The sequence below is a fragment of the Tenrec ecaudatus genome, chromosome 12 (genome assembly GCF_050624435.1).
Source record: "Tenrec ecaudatus isolate mTenEca1 chromosome 12, mTenEca1.hap1, whole genome shotgun sequence".
Lineage (NCBI taxonomy): Eukaryota > Metazoa > Chordata > Mammalia > Afrosoricida > Tenrecidae > Tenrec > Tenrec ecaudatus.
The window spans coordinates 20967552-20989554 of record NC_134541.1 but is presented as its reverse complement, the minus strand read 5'-3'; the positions used below and the strand labels follow the sequence as shown (position 1 = coordinate 20989554).

Genomic DNA, 22003 nt, shown 5'->3' with positions numbered 1-22003 from the left:
AAAATATCATTGACGTCTTCTTAAAGCCAAGCAACGGTTTCATTTAACTAGTAAAGAATGCATGCCTGGTGCATCATGCTCTCTTAATAACTACCTTATATGAGCTCAAACTGACGATAGCAATCCAAAAGATTAGCTAGGATTCTTAGGGGGCAGGGAATTTATGGTACTCGAGGAGAAACAACACTGAAAAGGGGGTGAGAATGGTTACACAATTCAAAGGACGTCATCAATGCCAGTGAACTGGACAGACAAAACCTGACCCCAACAACAACAAAATCCATTCTCTTTAAAACATTCCTAGAGATCATGCTAAAAATAAAGGTAAAAGACATGATGCCCCCCAAATTTTTTAATAATTTTAAAAATACATGATGTCCAGGATTTATTTAAATATTCCAACAGAAAAATAAAGCAAGAAGACAGCTAAAACAAGACTGGCAATTTGTCAATAATTGCTGGATTATGGAGAAATGGGTGTTCACGATACTATTCTTGTTATTTGGGTTATGCCTGTAAAATGTCATAATAAAATGCTTCATAAAATTGTTTAGAAGTGCCTCATCTTAAGCTAAAAGTGCAAAGTGGGACCAGCATGTAAAAAAGAGTGGACCATTTATGTCAAAGGGAATGATATACAAATACCAAATATTTGCTTGGTCTAAAACACTGCTACTTGAAGTGTGGGCTACAAACCTGGGTCTCTGAAGAGTTGACCAGCTTCGGACTGTGAGAAGTACAGAAACTTGCAACACAGTGTGAAAATGCCGTGACATGCAAGCATGTGGTGCATAAACGCTGCTCACTGCATTGGGCGCAGGTCCATTCTGGTGCTGTCTAACCTGTGTGGGAACACGGGCATCTCCAACAGGACCACATAGAGGTCCTGCAATGGACTGGAGTTTCTAACGCCTACCCTTCAGGAGAGATCCTTTGAGAAGTCCTGCTCTAGGATGTTTCTGCGTCCAGAAACTCAAGAAACTCGTAAGGTCACCTTCAAGGACGAAAATTGCATAGTTGTGAGAGAAGTGAGGAAGGAAGCTTTGCCTTACGCAATTTGGGACCCTCTGGAATTTCAAACCATATGAACTTATTACCTACTTGAAGGGGGAAAAAAAAGACTCAAGTTCCCCATGGAACACATTCTGGGCCCGGCTAAGCCCCTTTTCCAGATACGCCATGCCTCTATCAAAGCCCTTACTAGAATGACCCACTGCCTCCTCAGACAGACACCTGTGGGGGAAGCATCTGGCTCTCTACCTTGGTATCCCTAGCACCTATACAGTAGTAGGGATAGCAGGAGTCCCATAAACTGAAGGGCTATTGGCCACGTTGCACCCTGGCCCATCTGAGCAGCAAGTGAGCCGTTATTAAGTGAGAACGGTGCAAAGATGTGGAAGGCACGGAACCGTGATGAGGAAGCGCCAGGAGACTGAGACAAGCGGTGCTGCAAAATAAACGCAGTCTAGGGTAGGGGTGGGCAAGCTTTTGTGTCAGAGAGCCAATCCTGTTCCTCACAAAAATTTAAGAATTATTTGAAAGTTTTAAGTATATTTTGATAAATGAATGAAATCACCATTATCTGAATAATAGCCTTAAATTTTTCCTCAATTTTACTTCAGAGCCACATGTACCACTGAAAAAGCCACCTATGGCTCGCAAGCCGCAGTTTGCCGGCCCTGGTCTAGGGCATGTGGCTATCAGCACTAACTGACCACCACGTGACGGCTGGACAAGGGCCACCATACAGACCGAAGCAGATCCACTCTGATAGTTGAGGACGTCTCGATAATGCTGCAAGTCTGACATGGCAGACAACCAGCAACGTTTTATGAGTCCATTGAATTTCAGAAGGATTGCAGGATTGATCCAGGTTGCTACAGACGGACAATCCAAGGACATATTCTTCAGGGTTATGCAAGTGAGTGGGATGGTCGTAAGTCAGGACTAAAGAGGGGCCATTACTGTTTAAGGCTATCTAAACTTGTGAACATCACAGATACCGTCCACTGTCGACGAACACTTTACATTTGATCACAATTACTCACTAATTTTTGTCTTACTGCACCATAATATGGTATGTATTTGATTAATGGCATTACTGAATCCACTATAGTCATAAGTTCCTGATTATATCACAAGTATCTAGAAGACTAAACCCACTGCCATTAAAGTACATGTTACTAATCCTTAAAATACTCGTTGGTTTCCGTTTGTAATTCTTGGTGAGGTTAGAGGGGGGACATTATTTTTTTCTAAAAGGGAAAAATAGTCTCACCTATTTATTTTTCCTACAATGGAATCACTTGTTGGAAATCTCAGCACACAAGCTGAAGCATGCTGGATTAGTTGGCGTAGCTAAGCCTCCACTGATACATTTTCTAGCTCCCGGGATGTGCATATCCCGGATGCTCCCTGCGGCCCACCAAGAAGCGAAGCCAGCAGAGGGGAAGATGGCACGCTCGTGTCTGGCACCCAGTTTGCCAGCTGGAAAGCCAGGTATGGGTCCCAACGGTACTAAGAGGAAGTCAGAAATGGAACGCGTGCTAGCTAAGGCAAACCAAACTTTAGGCTCAACGTCCACAGCAACCACTCTGGCTGACAACGCTCTTTCCCCAAATGTCAGTGTTCACGGATGACAAACTGAATGGGAAGCAGAGTTTTCGGTATTCTAAATACTGCAGCTCAAACTCAAAAATCTCCTTTTGGTAAGAGAAGACAGGAGTCGACCATGAGTGGCTGGCCCCAGCTTCCTTCCCCAGAAGCTGTTCTTTCCCAGGACTCTTCATCATCGAAAGGAGCAGAAGGGCCTTGGAGAAATGGGGAGGTGAGGCCGGCAGACTGCTGGCTTCCTGACAATAAACATTTCACCTTGCAGGCAGCCCCGTGAGGCTGTCACTTTGGCTCATCACTAAGTGAATCTTTTTCACCTTCGGAGACAGGATTGTGTCGCATGAGTTAGTTTTAGGGATAACTGAAGGACTAAAGCATGCTCACTGGGATGGAAAGCTTTCTAGGTTGTATTGCTTCCCTCTTAGCCTGTCTGAACAAACCAAAATATAATCTGACCTAGTCACATACTCCTGCTGAATGGGGTACTAACGATGACCAATGACTCTTTGTAGAGATCACTGCTGGTACACAGGACATTCATTCCCTCTACAATAAATGTTCCCAAACTTCTATACTTTGAATTGTTTTGTGTAGCTTTTCTGCTTCTGTCATTACCAGCTGTCCCTTCTGGCTGTTACCTTGAGCTTGCCTCTCACAGAGTGTGCCCTTAATTCTCGGCTGCTGCGATCATGGACTTGGAAGCCATGCTTTCAAGATTTGTGGGCAAAGTCTCACCCCTCCAATTTCTCCTTGCTTCAGTCCCAGGCAGTCTGCCTCCAGCCCCCTGTTCTTAATCACTGCAGCACATTTTCCAAATGTGCTTAATTACAAAGAAGTAGTAGAGAGTGGAGCTAAAAAACATAAGTTCTCAGTGCCCTCTCCTAGAGATTTTTAAGCCAGTGGGCCAAGGCTGGTACCCTCAACTGTGTTTTCAACATATACTCTCAACAGATTTCCATCAGCAGGCAAGTTTAGAAACATTATTGCATGCCGCAGTCTCTGGTCACTTGAATTGGAATTCCTTCAGAAGAATAAATTAACCCAGACCAAGGAGGACTCCCTCCAGAGAGACCTTGTAACCAATAAACCTACCCGGCCATTGCTCTTCCACCTCCTCCTGGCAAATCCTTGGAGGCCCCTGCAGGGTGGCCAGAACAACTTCTCCTTGTCCTGGTAGCTTTGCTTCAATCCAGTCCCAGCTCTGTCGCTGAAGACTTCCTTCCCCCTACCCTAAATCTCCTGCCAGCTTTCCGATGGAGTCTCTAATTACAAGGATAAACCAAAACCCTATGGCCTCTCCATTACTTCACCTTCTTGACTTACTAACCTTCACCCCATTTCAGCCATTCCTGTCCGTAGTGAAACTCGGGGAGCTGTCATACCTAGTCATTAAATTGTTCTAGCTCTGAAACCTTCCATTCACAAGTCCCTCTCTGAGCACATGCTCCAATTACTTCATCACTCTGAATACACCTGTTTCTTAATTCCATCAAAACCTCTGATCCTCTCCTGCTCTTGATCTATCCTAGACGCCTTGTCTATCAATACCCCCAATTACCCTGCTCCATTCTCTTTCTGCCTCACACCTTGGCAAACACCAATAGTGGCTCAATCTCACTACATGCCTTCTTTGCTCCCAAAACAAGGCTGTTGAAGATTACTGGTAACCCAATCAATCCATAATCTCCAACTTCAACTGGGCCCTGCATAATGCTAGCGAGTATGGACAATGTCCCTACTCTATTCTCTCTCCTACTTCAATATATGTCAAGTCACCTGTTTCACCTCTGACCTCTTCCCACTTAAACTTTGCAGGCAACTTCACCTCTGTTTCATGAAGACGATAGAAGTCACTAGACTGGTACTTGCTTAAAAGCCATCCCATCCGAAAATGTAACTATGCCTCGCTCTTCCATTATAAGAGCTGCCAAGACCACTGAGCATGTGCTGGGACTAATGTTCCCATGTCAAGTTGACTGAAGTAAGCAGAACTGGTAGTGAGTACCTTAAGGTCAAAGGATGAACAAAAAATAGCATGACGAGCCTTTCTCAGGAATCTTCTATACCAGCATCCTTCTAAAGATGGGAAGGAGCTTTCTAAAAAGAGAAAGTTATCTTATAGGCTTTTAACAGGTTTAAATAACATCTGGGGTCTTAAAGGCTTGAAGGTAAACAAGCGGCCATCTAGCTTGGAAGCAACAAAGCCCACATGGAAAAAGCACACCAGCCTGTGTGATCATGAGGTGTCAAAGGGATGAGGTATCAGGCATCAAAGAACAAAAAATCATATCATTGTGAATGAGGGGGAGTACAGATTGGTGACCCAAAGCCCATCTGTAGGCAACTGGACATCTCCTTACAGAAGAGTCGAGGGGAGATGAGCTAGTCAGGGTGCAGTGTAGCAACGATGAAACCTACAACTTTCCTCTAGTTCCTAAATGCTTCCTCCTCCCCTCCCCCCACTATCATGATCCCAATTCTACCTACAAGGATCTACATTTAACCTCCTCCCTGGGAGACGGACAACAGAAAAGGGGGTGAAGGGAGACGTTGGACAGTGTAAGATATGACAAAATAATAATTTATAAATCATCAAGGGTTCATGAGAGAGAGGGGAGTGGGGAGGGAAGGGGAAAATGAGGAGCTGATGCCAGGGGTTTACATGGAAAAAAATGTTTTGAGAATGATGAGGGTAACGAATGTACACATGTACTTTATGCAATTGATGTATGTATGGATTATGATGAGTTGTATGAGCCCCCAATAAAATGATTTTTAAGAAGTAAAAAAATAAGTTATCACATCAATAAAGTAAGCATAAATCCCAAGTCAAATAGTCACTTCCTTGATTTTCCTAACTGCAAAGCCAGGGTCCATGACAGAATGCACATAGTCATTATCTGTCTTTCACTAGACATTAATTTGCCTTTCACTTCATGATAATAGACAATCCCGGTTTCAAACAAACAAACAAAGAAAAAACAAAGGCTAGCATTGATTGGTATTTATGTAGAAGTCCAAGCCTCACAGTGACTCTGAGGTAGGAACTACTGTTCTTCTCTCTTGACAGCTGAATAAGCAGACTTAGATATGTTAAATCGCTTGCCCAGGGACCTGCAGTCAGAAACCTACCCACTGCCATGTCTGACTCAGGGGACTCTAAATAGTGTTTCCCAAATGGTCAGTCTTTATGGGAGCGGACAGCTTCGTCTTTTTCTCGGGAAGCAGGTGGCAGGTATAAATTGTTTACTTTGTAGTTACCAACCCAGCAGCACCTAACCCACAGCCCCACCAAGACTCCTTCCCACAGCTAGAAAGGGGCGAAGCCCAAGCCCAGGACCATCCAGCCCCGGGTTCCATCCAGAGCCCAATGCAAACAAACCTATGTGCTTTGGCACAGCGGTCACTTCCAGAAATTTCTCAGATGAGCACAACGTTCTAACCAAAGCAGTGTTCTTAGATCCCCAGGTGTTAGAAATAGAGACATGAGGGCCTACCAAATATTAACATCGAAACAGATTTTATACTTAGGCATTCATACGCTCATACTTAGCATGTTAATGAATAAGAGGGAAAATTGTAAACTCAGAAAGATCACTTAGTTTTAAAATTCAGCACTACTACTTTCTTAACTGTGTAACTAAAAAATTACCTAAGTGCAATTATCCCAACTAACAAATGAAAATGTTAATATGATTGTGACATCATTGCATTCTTGCAAAGATGGAAAGATAATGCTTAAATGCACTTAGCAGGTTACCTGGCACACACATGGTCTCCAAAAAAGTTAGTTGCTACAATTATTCAAAATAGACTGAGGTCTTGTAGCACCAGACTCTAGACAGAGTGATGGGCCCTGGAGCCCATCCTATCTGCATTGCTGTCAGGTTGACTCTGACATATAGTGACTGTCCCATGGGGTTTCCAAGGCTGTAATCTTCATGGAAGCCGACTCCCACATCTTTCTCCCACCGAGCTGGGATTGAACCACTGACCTTTTGGGGTAACAGCCAAGTGATTAGCCATTGTGCCATCACACACAGCTCCTTGGTGCTAGGGCAGTGCCCTAAGAACAAGGCATTCCTGCCCTCGGGGGTCTTGTTTGTTTGTACAAACACACAAATAAATGAGGTACGTGGCATTCTAGCGAGCTCAGGAAAGGCTGCTGTGGGGCAGGACTAAATGACCACAGCTCCTTGGATGGGAATCAGCATGACTCCAATCCCGAAAAGGCAGAGGTCGACCCAGTGCCCACCCTCCCACTTCTCTGTCATTTCTGATGCTCTTGAACCTGCAGCATCGAGAACCAGGGCAGATCCCATACATTCAAAGGCCATTGTCCGACAGCCTGCTACAGAAGCAGACACCAGCACGAAGCTGTGAAGTCCGCACAACGCCCTCACTTTTACCCACTGGGTTCCTCTCCTCCTGTGGGTTTAATGATTCGTTGGAATGAATTCCAGAACTCCCGGCAGGTATCATACTTCCTACTAGCTTTACTAGTGGTGGCCTTAGAAGCCGTCAAAGCCTCCCTTAGAAACAGAAGCAAATACAGCATGCTCTTAATTGCTGTTGCAACCACTGTGTCGATCCAGCCAGCTGAAGGTCTTCCTCTGTTTCACTGCCCCTCTAATTTGCCATGCATGGCGCCATCTCTACTGATGTACTACTGTACCTTGACTGTATTATTAGCAAGCCATCTAATCCCCTTGGTGGGCCACAGAAACCCCATTGCATAACTCACCCCGCCATTTGGAAATAGTGAGAAAATGGTGGCTAGCAGGGCCACACGAAGCAGTTCCTGGTGCTGCAGTGACGAAACAGGCACCATCAAGAAGTCACTGGTCCGGACAATGAGTGGACAGAGAGTGTTTATGCCGAGATAGGGAAGGCTGGTGGGACAGGGGAGTGGGAGGCAGGGAGTAAGGAATTAGGAATCCAAACTTGGAGGTTTGAGAGAGAGAGAGAGAACAAGAGATCAGTGCGGAGCTGTGAAGTCAGAGGCCTATAAGACAGCAAGGAGAGCACACAGGAGGACGGCAGCTGAAAATCCAAGCCTGGCACTGGAGAACAGCCTGGGCCGGAGGCGCAGCGGAGGGAGTCATTTGCATCCGGAGGCTATGGAAGTGCCGGGTGGATGAGATCATTTAGGGAGACAAGATGACGAGAGAAGAGAGGTAGCCAACCGAGAAAAGGGAAGAAGAAAGAAATCAGGTCGGTAATCTAAAACTGAGCCTGGTAATGTGGCCGCACAAAACCACACAGAACTGCCCCGAGAGCAGGCTCAATAAAGGCCTGTGAAATAAAAATACATTCCTGACACATTCCTCGTAGGCCATTAATTTTTTTTTTTTTTTTTGGTTTGGTTTGGTTTCATAGTCTTCTAAATTCTTGACTACTTGGACCAAAAGGAAAAAGAAACATTTTGAAGATCCTCAGTTGGGTTGTGTTCAGTGATCTTTTCAGATCAAAAAGCAAGTGCTTTCTCCGAGGCTCGTGGGGAAAAAAAAAAAAGAAGAAAAATAGCATACCTGAAATTCAAGTCTTTAACAGGCTATGTTCACACTCTATCCTCTCTGTAACAATTCTGCCCTAAGATTCAATGTTTACCATCTTCGTGAATGAAAACACGGTTACATGGTTTTCAGCTGCCATTTCCTCCTGAGAGAGGAAGCTGGTACTTTCAGATAGTTCAAGGGCCATATGAGACGTAAATAACCCAAAAGGTTGAGGGCCTGTTTTAAAATGTTAAAAACAAAACATAGGATACCTGCTAAGTCATCCAAACTCTGATAAGCAAAGGTTGGAAAGGGGAGAATTGCCAGGAAAATAAGAAAATGCAACAACAACTCTCCAGATGGGAGCATGTGAACGCTGTGATGTGGGTGTTTGTTGACACACAAAAGAACCCACTGTGCTCCTGAAATTTATACGATCACTAAGATCTACAAAATTGAAACCACGGCTGTAAATATAACCATCACTCTGTACTTTTAAAAAATAGCTAATGCAACACAAGGGACAATGCATAAGGAGGAAAGCCAGGAACACTTGCCAAAAACGTTTTTTCCCCTCAATTGTTCAAGTCAAATCAGTACTGGAATTCTTTTTATGATCGGAAACCTGACTCTGTAAAAGTCGTCTTGTATATGGAAAGGAGTAGAAAATTCTGACTTTCGAGAAATTCGTATTCCACCTCAAGATATAGCTGTCTAAATGTCGAGGGGAACGCCAAGGGTATCACATCAATGGATAGTACGCATTCACTCACTCATTCAACAAATATCAAGTGCCCACTATGTGACAAAGGAGCCCTGATGGCACAGGGGGTTAAGCATTAGGCGGCGAACTGTGAGGTTGGCAGTTCAAACCCACCAGCCATTCAACAGAAGGATGAAGCTGTCTGCTCCCGTTAACAGTCACGGTCCCAGGAACTCAGCGGCAGGTGCACCCTGGACCTATAGGGCTGCTATGAGTCAACTCGAAGGCAGTGAGTTTCTTTGCTAATAAGGCAATATTCACACATCACATATCTCAAACTGCGATGATCGCGAGGATGCCACAGGCCTGGGCAGTGTTTCATGCTGCTGTATACATGGTCACTGCGAGTTGGAACAGGCTTGATAGTGCCAACACCACCAATATCTAGCGTCAAATCTCTTTTGAGGTATACAAAAGATCGAACAGAGTAGAAATGGGGTGAAACAGATGCCAAGACATATGAAAGTCTCCAAGGAATCAGAAGCTGAAGAGACCAGAGCCTACCTTCCTCCACAGGCGACAGAGAGAGAAAAGGAACACAGGCCAGCCAGCCTTCTGCTAAAGCAGGCAGGCTGAACTTGAACTTCTGGCCTCCTAACCGTTGAGAAAACAAAGATCTGTTTGTTAAGGCATTTCTGTGATAGCCGCACTAGCCAATGAGGACAGAATATGGTCCCAGAAGAGCAGAATACTGCTCTCACAAACACCTACAGTGTGCAAGAGGCTGGGGGTAGACAGGGAAAGAGTTGTAAGTACCTATCGGTAAAAGCCAAGAAGAGTCTGCTGGTAGAATTATGGACAAGGGCCATTCTGCAAAGGGCTCAGTGAGCAGTGCTACAGAGCAGGTATCCTCGTAGAGAGTACGAATGGTGCCAGCAACACAATGTACTTGCTATGTGGAGCTTAATTACGCCTCTGGTGAGCATGTGATTGGACCATAGAGGACAGGTGATGCTTTCTGATGCAGTTATAAAGAACTTGTCTGAAAGTTATTCAAATGTTTTGGTGTGAGTAGACCTTGTAAGTGATGAGGTTGGATTTTGGGTGGCCGAGATGTCCAAGCAGGATCTTCACGGGGCTGTGTGGTTTCTCCTTGTCTATAATAAAGTGTGAGAAGAGGTGAGCTTAAAAATGCATGGTGTAAAATGGAAACATGTAAAGATTTGCAAAATCTAAGGACCCTGTCCCCTAGGATGCTCACAAAGATCACAGCTGTACAATCATTCATGAAAAAGATGAATCTGTGACTTGTGGATCTAACCAATTTCCACAGAAAACCCACCCACTTAAACTGAAGGGACAGATACAGAAGGCAAGAGAACAGAAAGAACGCTGTCTGCCTCTCGGAATTCTCCAGGCAGGAAACAGGCCAAAGGAGCTACGTCTGTTCTCCCAGAGGAGAAAAGGGCTGTCGCTGGAGCAGCGTAGAAATCAACGGAACTATAGGAGGAATCGTGGGAAGCAGGACCACCTTGGCTTCAAAGGGCGGGGCCACACGCATCCCAGGTTTCAAAGAAACAAACAGCATTTTGCCAACGTGGTTCCTGAGGGTGGGGCTGCATTAAGGTTTTCCAAGGGGTGGGACCATGGCCCAAAGCGGAGGGGGCAGAGATGCCATGCCCAAGGGGCAGAAAAACCAGACCTGCCAGAGCTGAGGGGGGTGGGGCTGCTCTCAGATGCAAGAGGAGAATGGGACCACCCAAAGTCTAGGGAGAATTACCATTCTAGTGGAGCTGACACCCAGGGCTGAGGGGCCTCCACCCAGAATACAGAGAGAGTGGCCAACACCCAGAGTCTGGAGGGCAGGGCCATTGCCCAGATGGTCTCGGAGAGCAAAGGATTATTTTTCAAGCCCTGCAAGCTAATACAATTGGCTCTGCTGGGTTCTGGACACACAGTGCCCGTTAGCCTTTCTTCCCCTCCAGTTACTATTTGTAACGGAAATGTCCACCCTACTCAGGTTCTACCATTGTACTATGGAAGCAGGTAACTACTATTCTAGATAAGAGAAATTTGGGTCCAGGACGGAATACACCTAAAGTCTCACCCATATTTGACTTAGATGGAATTTGGGTCTTGAAATTGATTTGAGGCTTTTGTGATGATGTGATGGGGTGAATGCGCTTTTACAAGAACATGGATTTGAGGGTGTCAATGAGTGGCATGCTATAGGCATGCTATGTACCCCCAAAATGTGTTGTAAATCCTAACCTTTATGCCTCTGGTTAGAATCCCAGGTGGGAATGTGTAGTTTTTGTTAATAAGACATATTATTATAGAGTATATTTTGAGTATAAACAAGCTAACAGAATGGAGATAGGGTAAAGTAGATTCCAAGACATCCGGATCTCCAAGAAACCAGGAAACCGAAGCTAAAGAGACAGGGCCGGCCTCCCAAACCATCGGAGACAAGCTTTTGCTAGAGTCCGTACCCTGAATGCAGACTTCCATCCACCTAACTGAGAGAAATAAAGTTCTGCTGGTTCAAGCTACCACTTGGGGTATTTGTTACAGCACCACCTGCTATCAAAGACACAGCTTTGAGCAGAGATCTCACGGAAGTAAGGAAGCCAATCATGACAATATCTAGGGAATAAGGGTTCTAGGCAGTGACAACAGGAAATGCGAAGGCCTTGGGACTGAAGTATGCTTAAAGTTGTTATATTGTTGTAATTATTATATGTGTTTTTTAGGGACTAAAAACATACCCACTGGCATCAAATTTATTCCAGTTCATTGCAACCCAGTAGGACAAGTAGAACTGCCCCCTTTGGGTTTCTGAGGCTGTGAATCTTTATGGGAGCAGAAAGCCTCATTTTTCTCCTGAAGAGCAGCAGGTGGTTTCAAACTGCTGACCTTGTGCTTAACAGCCCAACCCCAAACTCAGTATATATCACTAGGGATCCTTATTGTTTTAAGGAATAGCAAAAGAAACACAGAAAGTCTTGAAAGAACAGATGTGAGGGCAAAGAGCTAGTCTGATAGGCTAATGCAAGGACCAGCTTTTAAGGGGTGGTGGTACTGGCAGGTTCTAAGCAAAGGACTTCGACATGACCTGATTTACCTGTTAAAGGGAATACAGGTTTCTATTCCTAAACTCAAGACATGTTTCCCACTATTTATAGGTTTAAAAACACACAACAAAATAGTCTTATGTATCAAAGAATTTTTCCAAGAAAATAAAATATAGAGGGAAAAAAAAAAACAACCCTAAAAAGACAAGCACCGAATTGGGTTACTATGGTCTGTGGGATTACCCACGACCCTCCCCCTATAGGCTTTTTTTTTTCTTCAATTTTTCTATATTAAATAGAAATTAACAATATTTTAAATGTCTAATGTTATCTTTTTTAAAAAAAATCGATTGCCCCACGAGAGTACCCTCATCTGAAATCCTACTTAAATATGAAGGGGGCGGATGCCATAAAAATCAATATGGGGAACTTTTTCTCCCAAAACTACTTTTCCCATGCACTGTTGGCCTGTCATGAACCGCTGCACAAATCAAGTGTTGCCCAATGTATCAAGGTCACAGAAGCAACTTGGTTAATGTTTTATGGTGACACAGTAGCTCTTTGCAGCAACTTTGATACGATCTCTCCAGGGCAGCAAAACCTAAAACCCACGCTGTGAATCCATTCCCCACTCCAAGTGACCCTGTAGGACAGAGTAGACCTGTCCAGCGGGGCTTACAAGGCCGTGCTCTTGACCCAACCACAACTATCTTTCCGCCTACACTTTTTCCCCACAGGAGTGGCTGGTGGGCTCCAACCACAAACCTTTCCTTTCACAGTCAAGCGCTATAACCACTGCCCCACAAGGCCACAATGGCAGGGCCCCTTCTCTTCATTTCCCAAGATTCTGATACTTCGTGGCTGCTCTGGATTTTTCCACTGTATGTGTCTTAGAAACAAATTAAGCCCGAGCAAATTGTTCCAGCTAATGAAGTGCGCTTTTGGCTACTTCCCCGTGGTTGCGAATTATCCGGCAAAACACTAATTGCTTTGGGATGCATTTTCTCTTCGTTTTGAAATGTGGTTATACGACAGCACTACAAATAAGGACATGTAGACATGGAAACGACTGGAATCCCTTCTAAAGTGTGGATGCTAGAAGGCTACGTGAATCAACACTTAGGATATCCACATAAATATGCAGTGGGCTGCTAGCGTCAAAGGTGAGCAGTTCGATCCCACTGGCTGCACTGAGGGAGAACGAGGGTGCTCTTTTTGTTCCTGTATGGACAGATTCGCAGCTTGGGAAACCCAAGGTGGGGCAATTATTACTTTGTCCTAAGGAGTCAATATGAGTCAGAATCGACTCGACGGCAGTGAGTTTGATTTTGGTTTTGGTTTATATAAAGATGCATATAGCATGTGCTTCAACACAGACATGCCATGTGGATAAATCTATGCCCCGTGCTCCCTGAAAGCGACAGAAACTGCGGGGAGTATGCTGACCTCCAGTCACATACTAGTTTCTCACAGAGCACGAGCCCAGGGCAATCACGGCTCAGAAATGCAAACCATGTCAACTCGAAATTATTCAAACTCTCAAACACTTTCCAAGCCCCACGGCCTCCCACCACCCCAGGCCCTTCCCAACAGCCTTTGAATGAACACCCCAACTTGGGAAGGCTTAACAAGCTCCAAACTTACACCCGGTTCTTGGGACCCTGGAACAGTGGGCCCACACTGATGGCTCTTGCACTGGGCAGTGAGGGGGTGAGGGGGGCGTCACAGGGGATGCAGGGCTAGGACGTGGCCCCGCCCCCAGCCAGGGCGAGCCGATGCCCAGCACACAGGAGCTTGGGCAGCTGGTCCCAGTGGGAGGCGCCAGGGCAGGGCGCTCAGGGCCGCTCCTGTTCAGCATCTGGTCCCATCCGAGGGGGTGCACACTCCTACTGACCCCCACTCGGCGAGGCGGCATCTGAGGACACCCTCACTCTCCCTGGGCCGCCCCTTTCACAGCTGTGCGGGCCGTGGGGACCACATGGACTTACAGGAGACCACCTCGCAAGCCCCAGCCCCCCCCCCCCCACCAGCCCCATGCAAGGGGATGGAGGGGGGGGTGACAGATGGGTGGAAGGCGGGGCTTCGGGGGGAAGGGGCGGAGCCTTCCAAGAGGGGGTGCTGGCGGCTGACAGAAAGACGAGGGGCAGCAGCGGGCGGGCGGGAGGGGTGGACGGACCGGGACGGTGGGCAGGGCTGGGCATGGGCGGCAGCGAAGGAGCTGGAGCAGCCGGAGCGGGCTGACAGGCGGAGACACCCAGGCGGGGGGACTGACAGCCGCGGGGCCGGCGGGCCGCGGAGGGCGCTCACCTGGCAGCGGTGACGGTGGCGGCGTCCGTGGCTGAGCCGTGCTCCAGGCCTCCCTTCCTCCCTGCCGGCGGGCGGGCGGGCAGCGCAGGCCCCGTGGAGGTGGCCCTGGCGGCTACGCCGGAGCCGCGGGCTGCTGAGCGGCAGGGACGCGGCTGCACCAACTGACTCTGGGCCGCTCGGCTGGACTCGGCAGCACTCGGAAGCGCTCGGCTCCGCCCGGCCTCCAGCTCGGCTGGACTGGGGGCGTGGCCCCGGGCCCCCACCCAGGTCGCCTCGGGTGCTCGAGGGGCGGGGCTTTCCAGCGGGCACGGGCACGAGCCCCCTGACGTCGTGGATTTTTCAGAGAGCGCATGCGCCCGGGCGCCAACCCTGCTTTTCATCTTGGGCAGGCTAAAGGGGGCGGAGGCTAGGTGGGAACTTCGGGCGGGCGCAGGCTGCAGTTCTAGGGGTTCCTGGTTTCTATACTCCATAGCCTAGTCTTTCCAGACGACAACCTAACAAAGGCCACACCGGGCTACCTGGCCTCTGCCAGCATCCCGTAGTACAAGGGACTTGCTCTCTCTCTATCCCACCCCATGCCTGACTGCAGTTTAAATCTCTTTCTACCTTAAAAAGCTCCCCGCCTCCCCACCCACACACACAAACTTCTGATCACTTTTTTTTTAATTTAATCATTTTATTGGGGGCTCAGCACAACTCATCACAATCCATCCATTTTTGTCAAGCATATTTATACATTTGTTGCTATCATCATTCTTAAAACATTTGCTTTCTACTTGAGCCCTTGGTATCAGATCCTCATTTTTTCCCTCCTTCCCCGCTCTCCCCTCCCTCATGAGCCCTTGATAATTTATGTTATTATTATTTTGTCATGTCTTACACTGTCCGATGTCTCCCTTCACCCACTTTTCTGTTGTCCACACCCCAGGAAGGAGGTTATATGAAGATCCTTGTAATCAGTTCCCCCTTTACAACCCACCTTCCCTTTACCCTCCAGGTATCACCACTCTCAGCACTGGTCCTGAAGGGATCATCCATCCTGGATTCCCTGTGTTTCCAGTTCCTAGTTATACCAGTGTACATCTTCTGGTCTGGCCAGATTTGTAAGGTAGAATTAAGATTATGATAGTGGGGGGAGGGGGAAGCATTTAGGAACTAGAATAAAGTTGTATGTTTCATCGTTGCTACACTGTACCCTACTGGCTGGGTCTCCTCCCTGTGACCCTTCTGTAAGGTGATGTCCAGTTGCCTACAGATGGGTCTTGGGTCCCCAATCTGTACTCCCTCTCATTCACAATGATTTGATTTTTTGTTCTTTGATGCCTGGTACCTGATCTCTTCGACACCTCGTGTTCACACAGGCTGGTGTGCTTCTTCCATGTGGGCTTTGTTGCTTCTCAGCTAGATGCCCACTTGTTTACCTTCAAGCCTTTAAGACCCCAGATGCTATATCTTTTGAAAGCCGGGCTCCATTAGCTTTCTTCACCACATTTGCTTATGCACCCATTTGGATCACCACTTTCTTAACAGTAAAACCTCTACTACTTGAAAAACTTTCCAGCATCTGTCAATCTCCCTGTGTCTCATAATTGTCCTCAGGTCTAATAATCATGTCCCTTCTACACAAAATCTATTCTCTGAGCTGTAGCCACTTGGGCTGGGTGCAACCCTTTTCTGAGTCCTTGTCACATGTTTGAGGCACCCTAATCTCAGATATAATTTAAAGGGAACATTACATCTTAAAAGAGACAAAGACAGGGGTGAAGACTGTGTAGTATGGAAGAGACCAGACCAAAACCAGGGATGTACATGGTAGACAATGGTGGAGGAGGTGGGGAAAGGAAAACAAAAGGATGAATACAAGGAAGAAAAGGGTAGTGGGGTCATGGGGCATTAATCCACCCAAGGGGAGGGTATTGTTTATATCTCCACAGGGAAAGTGGGACCAGACTTCAACCCAGTGTCGCAAGGTGTGAATGCAATATCCCGGCGTGGAGTAGGGAACCAGTGGAGAGGTCTGGGAGGCTGGCCCCAGCACCATAAATTAAGTGGATTCCTGCCCTTCCCCCGAAAAGAATTTGTTCCAAAGGACGACATTGACTCGGCAGCTCCGGGAGATGAACATATCTGATCAGAGCACACGGGAGAAGATGAAGGGGCAAGAGAAGAGAGTGGAGCACAGCCTGGCCCACCAGGCCGTGATGATGATGTTCCTGAGTAGAGCAGCCAGTCCACAGAGAGAACAACATGGCTGGCCCCACTATGAGAAATGATGCCAATCAGTGACTAAGGTCGATACAGGGGACAGCACCGGAGACACAGTGTGGGAATTGCATGACCTGATCCCACCACACCGAGGCAAATCACTGGGGGAGTGCAGCGGAACAGCAAGGGAATGGAGTGGCATGGTCCCCAGGGAATGCTGAAAGTGGACTTTGGGGCCAGGGCGTGGTGCCCCAACAGACTGGACTGGAAAACGCTCCTAAGGGCCAGCAAACGATCCCTGAACTAACTACAAGCTTTTCTCTTGTGAACTGTTTTGTTCTGTTCTTTGTCAGTGGTTTGTTTTTGTTGTTTTGTTGTCTGGTTGTATACTGTTGCTTTGTTTTCCTCTGTCTTGTTTTCGTGCATGTTAGTGTCTCCACAGGTCTGTCTGAATAGGACAGGCTGGATGAACTATCTGGAGGAAAAACAACGGGACCGACAGTTCTGGGGGGACTTGAGGTGGGGGGGTAGAGGGGGTAAGGAAGTGGTGTTAACAAACCCAGGGACAAGGGAAAAACATGGGACCCCAAATGGTAGAGAAGGGGGAGTGGCAGGCCTGGTGGGAAATGATCAAGGGTAAGGTTGCTTAGAGAAGAGGTATACTCTAGCCCAGGTGGCGACGAAGCATGGTAGTAGGGCAGGAGGAAAGTCAAGGGAGATGGAGGAAAGAGCTAGGAGTCAAAGGGCATTCTTGGAGGTGTAGATAAATACATGTACATGCAAATATATATAGGAGGATGGGGAAATAGATCTATGTGTCTATATTTATAGGTCAAGTATTAAGGTGGCGGAAGGACCTTGGGCATCTACTCAAACACTCCCTCAATGCATGAATACCTTCTTTTATTAAATTGGAACTCTATGATGCTCACTCTCCCGACACAACGGCTGGAGCCAAAGTGGGTGAACAAGTAAATGTGGTGAAGAAAGCTGATGGTGCCCGGCTATCAAAAGAGATAGTGTCTGGGGTCTTAAAGGCTTGAAGGTGAACAAGCGGCCATCTAGCTCAGAAGCAAAAAAGCCCACATGGAAGAAGCACACCGGCCAGTGCGATCACGAGGTGCCAAGGGACCAGGTATAAGGCATCATGCAAAAAAAAAGATATAAGTGTGTGTATGTATGTGTATATATGTGTATATGTATATATATACCATATTAAATGAAGGGGGAAGTGCAGAGTGGAGACCCAAGGCCCAAGTGTCAGCCAATGGAGATCCCCTCATAGAGGGGTTTAGGCGAGGAGATGGGTTAATTAGGGTGTGAGGTAGTACCGATGAAGAACACAGATCCTGGATGCTTCCTCCCCCCAACTACCATGATCCGAATTCTACCTTGCAGGGCTGGATAGGAAAGAGGCTGTACACTGGTACATATGAGGGCTGGAGGTACAGGGAATCCAGGGTGGATGATACCTTCAGGACCAAGGGTGTGAGGGACGATGCTGGGAGAGTGGAGGGTGAGTGGGTTGGAAAGGGGGAACTGATTACAGGGATCCACATGTGACCTCTTCTCTGGGAGAGGGACAGCAGAGAAGGGGGGAAGGGAGACTCTGGATAGGGCAAGGTATGACAAAATAACGATGTATAAATTACCAAGGGCACATGAGGGAGGGGGGAAAGGGGAGGGAGGGGGGAAAAAAAGAGGACCTGATGCAAGGGGCTTAAGTGGAGAGCAAATGCCTTGAGAATGATTGGGGCAGGGAATGTATGGATGTGCTTTATACAATTGATGTATGTATATGTATGGATGGTGATAAGAGTTGTATGAGTCCCTAATAAAGTGTAAAAAAAGAAAAGAGGAGAAAAAAATGATTAGGGCAAAGACTGTACAGATGTGCTTTATACAATTGATGTATGTATTAGTATGAACTGTGATAAGAATTGTATGAACCCCAATAAATTGTTTTTAAAAAAAAAAGGGCTCATCCTAAAGCTCTCAGTTCCTGTTAGGGTTGTGAGCCATTTGATATAATCTGGTATAATACAATAAAAGTGAAATTTAGCTAAGATTAAAAAAAAAGAGACAAAGACAACACAAAGACACGTCATCGGGAAGAGCAAGGCCATTAGCACAAGGTTAAAATGGTGACCGGAGGATTCACAGTGGAGATGCTAGTTAAACAGGATGCGGAACAAAGAAAAGTGCCATACATTCTTGATTGGTGGCAGACCAATATATCATAGTTAACAGGTGTGAAAGAGGAAGGAGGGACATGATTGGCACACATCCATGGTTAGATATAAGGGCTTATAAGATTCTTCCAGTGCCTTCCAAAGAAGGAAGTCAGGGCAAGATCCATAGGGCATAACATATAACTATATGACCCTAGTATGTTGGTCTCCATCAAGAGCACACTCAGGCAAGCCTTTAAGAAACTGCCCTCTCCTTGGGTTGGTCAAGATGATCGACATCCTTGGTTAATGATGAGAAAGAATCTAGTGGAGCCTTAATCTATGTGGGGATGCTGCAAATGGATTTCGGGCTGTCACTGCCATCCATAGCCTTCTGCAAACGAGGGTGCTCAGAATTTAAAGAAAACAAATGGTCCCCACCTTCAGAATTCAGTAATTAACAGCAAGGGCCATGCAATCTGTTAACAGAGTCAGGTTGGAACACAGCATCTGTGCCTTACTCAGTGACTTAGGGCCTGTTGTTGCTGCGCTCACCCATAAAAGGGCGATGAGCCGATTAGCAATGGATCCAAGAGGACGAATGAGAGGATTAACTGACAATAGGCAAAACGTTTTACACAGTGTCTGCTGCATTACCCAATAAATACGTCTGACTTTAACCTGAGGTTGCATCATAACCTTCAGATTCTGGAAATCAGTGGACATATACATACATGCTGAGCAATACGACAAATCTGAATCCTTGAACTTGGAACTCAGCTTGCTCCTTTCACAGTTTTCCCTGTCTCCGTCAATGGCAATTCCACCCTCTGGGGCTACCGGCCAAATCACTGAAGTCATCCTTAACTCTTCCATTCCTGTCACACTCCACATGCAATCCATTAGGAAATTCCATCCGCTCCACCTTTAAAATGTGCTCTACATCAAGACTGCTTCTACTACCCTAACCCTCGCCCTCATTTGCTTGCCCCAGGATTACTGCAGTAACTTCCTATTCTTTGCTCTTATCTTATTTCACTGCCCCAGGGCTTCAATCTGGCATGATCCAGCTCAACCCCCTACTGGGAATTTGAATGTTCACAACATGTACACTGAACCAGAATCTACATTTATAACAAGGACCTACAAGAGTCACCTGGGGATCTTGTGAAAATGTAGACTCAGATTCGGTATATCCAGGGTGGAAATCCAAATGTTCAGCAGGGGGTCAAACACAAGTGAACAGGTTTAAAGCTAAAATCTCAACACAGCAGCCAGAGGGGCTCTGTTAAACCAAAGTCAAATGTTTCTTTCCAGTACGAAACACTCTCAGTGTTTTCCATCTCCCTTGGAATGAAAACCAAAGTCTTTTCAAGGACTTCTAAGGTCCTCAGTGATCTGAATCCCACCTCCACCCACTCTCTTACCTCCCCCAGCTCTGAGTGCGGCTCCTCCAACTCTGCTCCTGCCCCCCAACATGTTCTCTCTCTCTCTCTCTCTCTCTCTCTCTCTCTCTCTCTCTCTCTCTCTCTCTCTCTCTCTCTCTCTCTCTCTCTCTCTCCATCTCTGAAACACTAGCCTCCTCCTACTCCTGGAACACGCCAGCTTTCTACTACTTCCGGGCCTTTGCACTTACTGTTTCCTCCCAGTTACCAGAAAAGGGCATGCCCTCACTACCTCCAAATTTCTACTCAAAAATCTCCCCCCAAAATACTTCTGCTGATCACTCTGTTAAACCTTCCGCCACTCTGAATCCCCTCTTCTTGTTTTGCTTTTCCTCATTGCCATTTCGCCTGCATAGTAGCTGCCATGTCTCCGAAGACAGAGACTTGTTCAGCTGCAGCGTCTGGAACATGGTCCAGCGTCTGGAACATGCAGAAAGCCCTCATATATTTCTTCAGTGGATGAGCATACAGTGAGAGATGTTACTCCAATTTAACTTCATTGATTCAACAAACGTCTTGAGCATCTAGTCTGAGCCAGGCAGGAGAAATAGAGATGAATAAGGCATTCTCCCAACCTCAATATGTAGTTGAAGATAGGCATGTACAGAACTATTTCTGGCAGAAAATATATAACCCTCAGTTATTGCTATGAGAAGCAGAGAGAGAGAGACATACTTAATAAAGGGGAGTCAGGGAAGGCTTCCCGGAGGAGGTAGCATTAGGGCTCAGGGTGAAGAGCTGAGGAGGAGGGGACGTCAGGCACAGGAAACAGCATGGATACATGTGACTTTACCAGTGCTTTTTCACCCTAAGGGTCCAGACACATTTTAGTTAGCGTGTCACAGAATAATGTTTATTCAAGGAGGAAAATTATTTTCCTTTTAAAAAGTTAGGCAGGTTTCCAGGTGATCCCTCTATCATAATCTCACTCTCACGCAATTTCATTATGATGAGCTTTCTCATACAGAAGCTGCCAGAAATCAAGCTGCTGTGACAGAATTACAACACGACATCAACTGCATAGGAACAGGCTGCCCCTGTGACCTTTCTTCGTGTGATCCAGAGGCAGAGAACACACCTTGGCTAGGTGGTTGCTGATTGCAAATACCATGGATCCATTAGGCCCGTTTAAAGACAGTAAGAGGGGTATTTTGAAAGTTGCAAGTTGTGGGGAGGGGGTGGGGGACTCTCAGAGGTCAAGCACAATAGTCTAACCAGGCTTCTGGGCCTGAGGCATCTAGACCATAGAGAAGTAGTGGGATTCCCTCTGCTAACTTATTTTCTCTGCTTTCAGTACAATGGGGAATGTAGCTACCAAAGCTCCAAGTACATGACACCCTTGCAGCTACCCAGAGAGGCACAGAACATCTCTGTAATAACAGAGCTTTTTGTGCCAAAGTGACACCCATAAGATTTGATGCCCTCATTTGGAGATGCCACCAAGATAAATGGCTCTCTAGAGAGGCAGGCTTGCCTTGCCTTCCCTCCCCCCCCTCAGCCCCCCCCCACCTCTTTCTCTGCCTTCACCTTCCTGTCGACACCATGTGGAGAGCTCCACAAGTCCTTTGATGCTTCCACCACCAGTCGATCCGCAAGCCTGTGCACCCGCTGCCCTGTGATCTTCCTGCATTCTGTGTCATTGCATGAAGTTGCATGAACCTGGAGAGGGACTCATGGATTAATATCAGACTTAGGGGCCTGATCTGGAGTGGACTGGGATATTTTCTCAATACGCAATTGCTCTTTGATATAAAGCTCCTTCTTGGACATATATGAGTGTCTCTGGTTTTGTGTTTTTGCTAGAGAACCCTAACACATTATGGTACCTTGGGAGTGGGGTACTAGAGAAACAAATCAGGAAGATGGAAAGTCGAGGCTTGTCTGACCTCTGCCTTATCACCGTTTTTCATCTTTGGCTAGCTAGAGGTCAGATATGGCCATGCAGTTAACTTGGTTGTTTTCTGGAAAGAATATGAAAACTTAAAGT

At 46.6% G+C, this 22003-nt stretch overlaps 1 protein-coding gene across 3 annotated transcripts in view; it reads right to left on the bottom strand.

Annotated features, from left to right (window-relative positions):
* ZHX3 (zinc fingers and homeoboxes 3) overlaps positions 1-22003 on the bottom strand; it is a 161264-nt gene that overhangs the window by 110213 nt on the left and 29048 nt on the right. Inside the window, exon 1 of one of the 3 annotated variants that reach the window (XM_075528743.1) lies at positions 14196-14442. The exons of 1 other annotated variant lie outside the window; for it this stretch is intronic. The gene's annotated coding sequence lies outside the window, so the exon portion shown is untranslated. Of the gene's footprint in view, positions 1-7357; positions 7838-14195; positions 14443-22003 lie in introns of those variants that run through there. One more of the 3 variants, XM_075528744.1, reaches the window with a different exon arrangement.